We start from the raw sequence: 8,773 nt of genomic DNA, 5'->3' as shown, positions 1-8,773 counted from the left end.
CCTTGAACCTTAGGCCTAAAACCACAAGTATCTCTTTACTGGCTGACTCTAGTTAATCAGCTGGGGAATTTCTGGGTACAGTCTTTTGGCATCAACATGCATTGATGAGGGGAACTAGTTTATCTCGGTTGCAGAAAGGGAAATTTTTTGATATTTTTGCAACGTTTTTCCAGAACGCAGAGGTCATGACTGTTCCTTATCCTGTTATGGCTGCCTGGTTCTGTTTTAACTTGAGCATCTGAGTTAGCCACAGGGACCCCATTTTGTCTGTAGGTTGGGGTATAATTTAACACCTTGAATATTATTTTTTCTACTTTTTCTACCTGTATCACAGAAATAATATTTACGTTTCTACCATTTACAGAGTACTGTATTAATCAAATACTTGAAGGAATTTTGGGAAATGCAAACTACTATACTTGGTATCAGTTCAATTAGAATAAAATGAAAAGGAGAATCATAGTAATCCAACCCAGGGGTATTGAAGAATCTGATGTTTGATTTATATAATCAGAGATGTTTGATTTATTTTGAACTGCATCAGGAGAAAATAGCTCTATGTTGCCTGAGAACTTTAGGCTGATTCTATTCTGGCATAAGGCAGAATTTGCTCATTTTTGTCTCTTAATATTGCATCATTTAAGCAATTACATCATATGGTAGGCCAGCTTAGATTTGCTCTGGGGAATCCAACTCTGTAATAGTTTTGGAAAGGGGAAGATGAGGCTATGCAATTGTCAAAAGCTTTTAATTTTTTTGAAAAAGAACATGATATTGCCACAATATATTAAAGCCAAACAGAAACTATACACATGTGGTAAAAAATGATAATTGAGTTGAATATATAATGAGGACAGATTTTACAGGTGAAATAAAAGGAAGGTTAGTGTCATCCATTAAATTGTGTATTCTATTAGTGATGAAGAAATCATTTGTTTCTGAAATTACTGAAAAGCAACTGATAAAAATAAATAGCCAAGTGGATGGTTTTCCATGAAGCTGAACAAAATAGCAGAGGGAATATTGGAGTTTAGACAACTGAGGTCAGTAAGAATAAATCCTCAATTTGAAGAAAATAGGCCGGGCGCGGTGGCTCAAGCCTGTAATCCCAGCACTTTGGGAGGCCGAGACGGGCGGACCAAGGTCAGGAGATCGAGACCATCCTGACTAAGGTGGTCAGGAGATCGAGACCATCCTGACTAACACGGTGAAACCCCGTCTCTACTAAAAAATACAAAAAAACTAGCCGGGCGAGGTGGCGGGCGCCTGTAGTCCCAGCTACTCGGGAGGCTGAGGCAGGAGAATGGCGGGAACCCGGGAGGCGGAAGCTGAGATCCGGCCACAGCACTCCAGCCTGGGTGACAGAGCAAGAATCCGTCTCAAAAAAAAAAAAAAAAAAAAAAGGTAGGAGAAAGGGCTCCAGGTGATGTGGTGGTGAGAATAGTGAGAATGGACACAAGCGAAGTTCCTGAGGTGACACAGGAAGAACAGTGAGGACACAGCAAAGAGAACAGAGTTCTTGCTGAAGGAAAGAAAGAGAACATTAAGCTCTAAAGAACTTGTATTGTCTGAAGTCCACAGAGGAAGAAAGAAAAGGCGGAGGAGAAATAGTAATAGAAGACAAGACCAAGCAAAATAGGAACAGGAAGTACAGTGCTTGTGAAATCTAAGCATAAAGGGCATCAAATAGAGGAAACACTGAAGCCGAATTAGGAACAAAATGAAATTATAGAATTTGGAGGTGGGGAGCATATCCTCAAATTGACAGAGACATTCAAAAGGCTAGAGATGTAATTACTAAACTTTGAGAGAATAAAAGCAGATTGCTTTAATGCAAGGTAAGTAAGTCAAAAAAAATGGCTTAATATAAAGAAAATTTGTTCTCCATGAAGAAGTAATATCAGGATATTTTATACGTGTTGCTAGGGAAAGAGCTTCTCAGAAGATAGCCAGGGTTTTCATTAACACTTTCCATGAATATTCAAGAGATATACCATTGAGGATGCAAGATGTGTGATCATGGGGGTGGAATCAGGAGATAAACAGATTTGTGAGTAAATGTGTCACTATGAGGAAATGTAAAGTGACATATTTCACAAAGAAGGGAAAACAATGAAGGAAATTATTTCCTGTGCTTAATTATGTTTAATTATGACCCACTGGGAAAACTTGGTCAAAAGGAAGTAAACAAAGCCCTGAAGAGAGTGACCACGTTGGAAATCACAGACCCGACCGGGAATGGTCAGACAGGTTCTTGGCATGCGTAAAGCACCTTAAACAATTCATTGTGTGTGACAGGACATATATAAGAAGAAAGAGGGGCGCACTGAATCAAAGGCAAATACAAGAGCCTGGCATGAGACCTCAGGAGTGTTTGTGTCAGGTGTTGATGATTGGTTCTCAGTTCCAAACCCATCCTTCCGTACTCAGCTTGAGAGGCTAGGCTGGGACTCTGCAGACAATATTTCTGCCTTGACACTTGCTCCCTGCTACACTCTGGCAATCCAGAAGATCTGCGATCTGGATCTGCAATCCAGAAGATCGCACAAGCCGGAGGGTGAGAAGGAGCTTTCTCTTTTCTGTGGGCTTGTATCTGCCTCCTGTTCCTGTGAGTGTTGCATCAGCAATGCTTTTCACCCAGGCAGAGGCAGTGCCTTTCTGGAGCAGCACCTGAATCCAGTTTGCAGTTTCCTTCTTATTTACAAAACTGGCTTCAAGGGACTCCTTCAGGGACACCAGCACCAGCCAGCTGACACCTGCTCTTCAGAAGTCTGAGTTCCAGGCTCAGCGATCGCTCCTCCAAGCTTCCAGGCCACAAAAATGCCAACTGTTTCCCTTTGTTCCCTGACTCATGGGGGTGGTCATTGTTCGCCACAGTTGCTACTTCCATGATAACTTTGATGCTTTCCTGGTTCACAGTTTCAGATCTGCTTAACAATTCTTGAACACCTAATAAATTAATTTTGCTGAAAAACTTAATTAAGTAGTTTTTTGTAATAAATAGAATATTAATTGTATTACAGACTCCGTTAGCTCCACTGATTATAATAGATACTGCAAATTTAATATTATAGGAAAAAAAAGAGAAACTTTCAACAAGTCATTTTACTTTTTTGTTTAAAAAAACTTTACATCGAAAGGATAGAACAAATATATGAATAAAAGAATTGAGCCTAACTGAATGAGGAAATAAAAGAAACTCAAGATATTTTAGGCAAGAATAGGATAGGCCAAAAAAGAATAAATGGAGAATATAGACTTCTACCACCAAGGTAGAAGCATGCATGGAAGCAGTAAGTATTGGCATGAGTTTAGTAAAAAAATGTTAAGCCAAACTACCTTGATTGCCTTTCATCCCAAATTAAAGAATATGTACAATTTGTAAACACACACACACACACACACATAAAAAACTCAAAAGTGAAAAGTCAGGACAATGTCAAGTATACCACATAAACTGTCAAACAAGTTAACTTGAGAAAGCCTCGGCTGATATCCTTGTGAAGAAAATGGAATAATGAAGTGAACCATTGTATAGTCAGGTGGATGTGTGTTGGGTTGAATTACCACAAAGTTATTGATTAAAGGATCAATGGCAATATGTAGTGAAGACTCTAGTCTCATTTCACAGGATCTGCCCTTGGTTTTGTCCTATTCCACATTACATTTTAAATCAATGATGTCAATTCCCTTTTCCTAAAGACCACCAGCAACATACCTGTCATTTAAAAACATATTGGTTTGGATGTATTATTTGTTGCAGTGAGCGAGAGTGCTCATTATGGGAAATTCTCTTACAGGATTTAGGTTTTAGCTGAGTGATCTTCAGTAGGTTCTAAAGAAGTGGAGTTTTGCTCTGGATTGGATGCTGTTAGGAAGCAGGGGCAATTTTATGATTAGGTACCTCAATCAATCCTATCTATAAAGAGAGCACAGTAGAGGAGGATAAAGCCATAATTGATGAGGAAGCAGCAATCACTCATATTAGCCAGGGGCAGATGAAGTTTACTATGTTGGGGGGTTGCAAGTGACTTTGTTTTGCTTCACTTGACTATACTCTCAGAGTATCCTCTCTGATGTTGCTGTGCTGTGAGATGGTTTATGTTCAGCAAGAGAACAACATGGCTTAGCTGTAAGCATCAGACCAGGATGTCAGGGGACACTTTTCTCTTTCTCAATGATTTGTTTAAATAAATACCTAGAGGGCAACTTAATCAAATTTGTAGATGACATCAGGCTGACAAAAGATAGACAACCACAGTTTAAAATAAAAAGTTTTTAAAAAGACAATGTATACACTAGAGATAAAATGGAGGTTAGAGATGATAAAATACAAACTTGCCTTTTATAAATTGGTGACAAAGATCTAGAGTAAATTAATTATGCATCCCAATATAAGGTCAAATACAAATGAAAAATAAGAGGCTTTATTTTCCCTGTTGAAAATCAGAGACTTCCTTTCCCATTTTATTAGAGCACGTAGTTTGAAAAACTTGTAAGTTCTTCATGTCTTTGAAATACATATAAACATGTTTAAATACATGTAAATTCTTGCCACAGTATGATTCAGGACTGTCTTTCTCAAGCACCTGGGAGCCATCTCTGTAAATTGTAATCATCAAGGACAACAGTGCTCCTGTCTCCCAGTTTCTATGGGAGGGTGTGGGGCTATCGTCAGTTCTCACAAAGTTGCAAAACTACTTTCTGTCATAAGGACATACTACATTTAATTTTCCTTCGGATAAGTCAGTTAAGTAATACAGATAATCATCTTAGTTGCCAGGGGAATTTAGGATAACCTGTGTGTGACAAATGGTATTGTCAAATCCTCTTACTTGAGGACTAGTTACTCTTTATCTTCAGAACATGTGCGTAATGAGTTGTATCCACTTGGCTATATAAAAGAGTGAGATTTCTATGGGTCTTTGCAATCTCTTTAGTGGATTGTCTGTGATACACATCACATTCTAGTTTAATGGTATTCAAAAATAAAATTTGTTTTCTTTCTCTTCTACTTTTGGGATGAAATTCTCTGGATTTGGAGGGGAGAGATTTTGTTTTCATTAATACTTCCCCAACACAAAGTCACAGAGCTGTGGCAAAAATGGAGGGGTGGTGCATTCACCGAGCTCCCAATTCAGAGTTCTTTTCAGGAAATCACCCTGCTACTAAAGGATATTTACATGTGCATGGTCACCATCTTGCAATTATACTTGGAAGAAGAGGAATATGAATAAGGATAAGTATAAAACATTGTTCTTTGGTTCTGAGGAGATAATACTTTTTCTTACATTGAACAGGGATTTAAATGTATTATATAGTAAAAAGAAAACCAATTCAAAGTCATAAAAGAATAAGAAAAGTGTCTTGTTTCCATTGGAGGAGTTGTGAGTAGAAAGATCCCAGCAGGTGGGTTAAGTTTTAGGGATGTGTCCATGCTATTCAGGATCACGCTACCATCTTACTTCTTGAAGTGGTCTCTAAATTTCAGGATGTTCATGAGATTCTATAGAATTGGCCACATAGATTGGTGGGTAGTGAGTTCTTTAGAAAACGATTGTGGTTGCTGGCACCATTATGTATCCCACACTGACATTTGCTCAGACACAGATCATCCAGTCTGGATCTTGAGTGCAGTGAATCATGGTTACTGGCACCTGCATGGATGTTCACATCCCCAACTGTTCTCCAGTCAGATGAAAACCAGCACATTCACTGAGAGGGCCTTTCTTGCTTATCATAAGGGAAAAAACATTTATGGTGACTGGCTCTCTCCCTTTCCACTAATTTTTGAGAAGTAGTTATATCTTGCAGCTCAGTTGGAGGAGGTCAGACTGTAAGTAGAAATACGAGAAAGAGGCCGGGAGAGGTGGCTCAAGCCTGTAATCCCAGCACTTTGGGAGGCCGAGGCGGGTGGATCACAAGGTCAGGAGATCGAGGCCATCCTGGCTAACACGGTGAAACCCCGTCTCTACTAAAAATACAAAAAATTAGCCGGGTGTGGTGGCGGACGCCTGTAGTCCCAGCTACTCGGGAGGCTGAGGCAGGAGAATGGCATGAACCCGGGAGGCGAAGCTTGCAGTGAGTGGAGTTGGGGCCACTGCACTCCAGCCTGGGAGACAGAGTGAGACTCTGCCTCAAAAAAAAAAAAAAAAAAAAAAAAAAAAGAAAGAAAGAAAGAAAGAAAGAACTATGAGAAAGAGCAATGGGTGATACATCACAATATCATTTCATCTCAAATTTCCTCATTTGCCTCAGACAATTCATGCAGTGATTATGGAAAAATATGCAGAGAAAATAATACGTGTAATTCAAATGAAAGAGTACTGCCTGATTGTTACAAAATAAATCATTAAGAAGGCTGATAATTCAGAAGGTATTAGAGGAAGGGTGAGGTAGACATTAGGATGAACAAGGTATAAATTATTATAGCTAATCAATTTTATTTTGGTAATTATTTTGAAATTTATATAATGATGTTAGTCATTATTTCTAGGCATTGTTTCTTTTAAAGAAAAGTAACTAATGGCAGATGATCTTTATGAAGTCTGCCCCTCAAAAGGTATGTTCTTTGAAATCCACATGTTTGAAGGCTTGCTTGCTCTATACATTACAATATTTTCATTATATTCTATTTGTTTCTTTATTTAAAAATAAAAGAAGATAATTTTTCAATTAGAAGACTGCATTCAGTTATTGATAGAAGTATTCTATGTGTTTGGGAATTTTAGTGCCAAAATTTCTCCTTGGTCAACTAACTTTTATAAAACACTAAAGATATCCAAGTGCCCTTTAAAAGAAATATGTTTGTATGAAGTTTTCCTGCAACACTTAAAATGGGTTTTTTAGGAAAGTACAAATGAAATTTTCTAAATATATGTCAGTGTCACATTTTTTAAAAATGTGGGTAGCCTCCAAGGGTGGAGTTTACATTTTTTCCTATGGTCGAAATAACTGTGCATTGGGGAAAAACAAAACAAAACAAAACAAAAATCCATGGAATAAAATGATAAAGGTGAATGGGAAATTTAGAGCTTTGTGGATTGTGTGAAGAGAAACAAACAATGGGGATTTCCAGTCTCTAATATTATTCACGTGGGGTGTGGGATGGTGGGAAAGGAAGACCATGAGTTATCTTTAGAACATGCTGAAGTTGTGATGTCTCAGGGATATCCAGACAAATGTTTATATGCCTGGTGCTCATAAAAGGAGTTTCAGCTAGAGAAAAAGATTTGGAGATCATTCTTTTAGAGGTGATATGAAAATAATTTAATATTATTTGAGTTATAAATTGAGAGAATCTGAAAAACATAAATGTTTAGAGGCTTCTACATAAAACAAGACATTAGATTTTTTTTTTTAAAAGCTGCCTCCAAGTTATACACTGCCTCTTAAAGTTTAAGTAAGAAGAAAACAAGGAATTGAAAGCATAAAATATGTGAGTAGTTTGAAATTAACCAAACACCATGGATAATCATTTTTACCAACTTCATTACTCTGAGAGCTTCACTGGGCAAAGCAGAGAATCTGATTGATAACTTTCTTGGCACTTCAACTTTGTTGTCAAAATCCTTCCAGCATCATGTCACTCTCAGATGCTTTTGCCTTCAAACTACACTCAGCATTCCTTCTTCCCCACCTGCTTACATCAACGAGCCCCCAGGATTTCAGAGCTTTGCTAGTTAGCCTCTTCACTCTAGTTGTTCTCTGTGAAAACTTCATATTTTGTCTATTTCTCCTCTTATTTCTTCCCTGCACATCAGCTAAATCATCTAATGAATGATTTACTCAATCCTAATGAACACTACTTTGATTATATCTGTATTTTCTCTTTTTTTCCAGGTAACACAGACACACTTCTATTTTTAAAGGCATGATCGCCATTTCAGACATTATAGAAGATTAGGAAATTCATTGGGTAAACGACAGCTCTTGTGCTCAAGCTGCACCAAAAGAAAGTACTCTATTGTATGGTCAGGTAAAATATTAGTTTTGCTTGATTATCAAAGTTACATAATTTTAGAAAGTTTCATGATTAACAAAATAATAAGAAAGAAAATCAAGTCTGCCTAGAGATAATGATGAATAGCATTTCTATGTTTCTTTTTTATACATGTTTATTTTCAATATCACCACCACTATCTTTACCTTCCAACCATTTCCCTCTCCATCATCATCATTGCTAAAATTGATTGAGTGCCCACTATGTGCTAGCACAGGGTTAAATGCCTTGTGTGTAGTATCTCATTTAATTCCCAAAGCAGTTTCATTATGTAGATATTATTTTCTTAGTTTGGCAAAAAAGAAATTGAGCGTTAGAAAAGTTACAAAATTTATGTAAAGACAAAACAGTTTGGGGAGAAGCAGAATATAAAACTGGGTAGACTGAATCCTAAACTGCACTTTTGAGATTATATTATATTACATTAGGTATTGTTTAAAATCTTATAAGGGTCTCATGATGGATAGATTTCTCTCTCAGTAATGTTTGTGTTACTTTTTTTTCCAGTGGAAACTGTTTTACTTTTATCTTTTGAATGCTGGTTGTGGTAAAGTTGGCTTACTAAGATATTTTGGACTATAATTACTTCATCATTAGAGTAACCCTTTTATCCATCCTTCATTTGGTAATGTTATATTTTTGTTACTCATACTTTTGTTCTTTTCCTGTTACTAGGCAATGGTATAATCAGCAACCATATAGCTAATTTCACAGTACTTCTAGAATGACTATGTGCCCTGAATTGGGTTGTAACATCTTGAACTGAGTAGT

This window comes from Macaca thibetana, chromosome 2 (genome assembly GCF_024542745.1).
Source record: "Macaca thibetana thibetana isolate TM-01 chromosome 2, ASM2454274v1, whole genome shotgun sequence".
Taxonomy (NCBI): domain Eukaryota; kingdom Metazoa; phylum Chordata; class Mammalia; order Primates; family Cercopithecidae; genus Macaca; species Macaca thibetana.
This window is presented reverse-complemented; position numbering follows the sequence as displayed.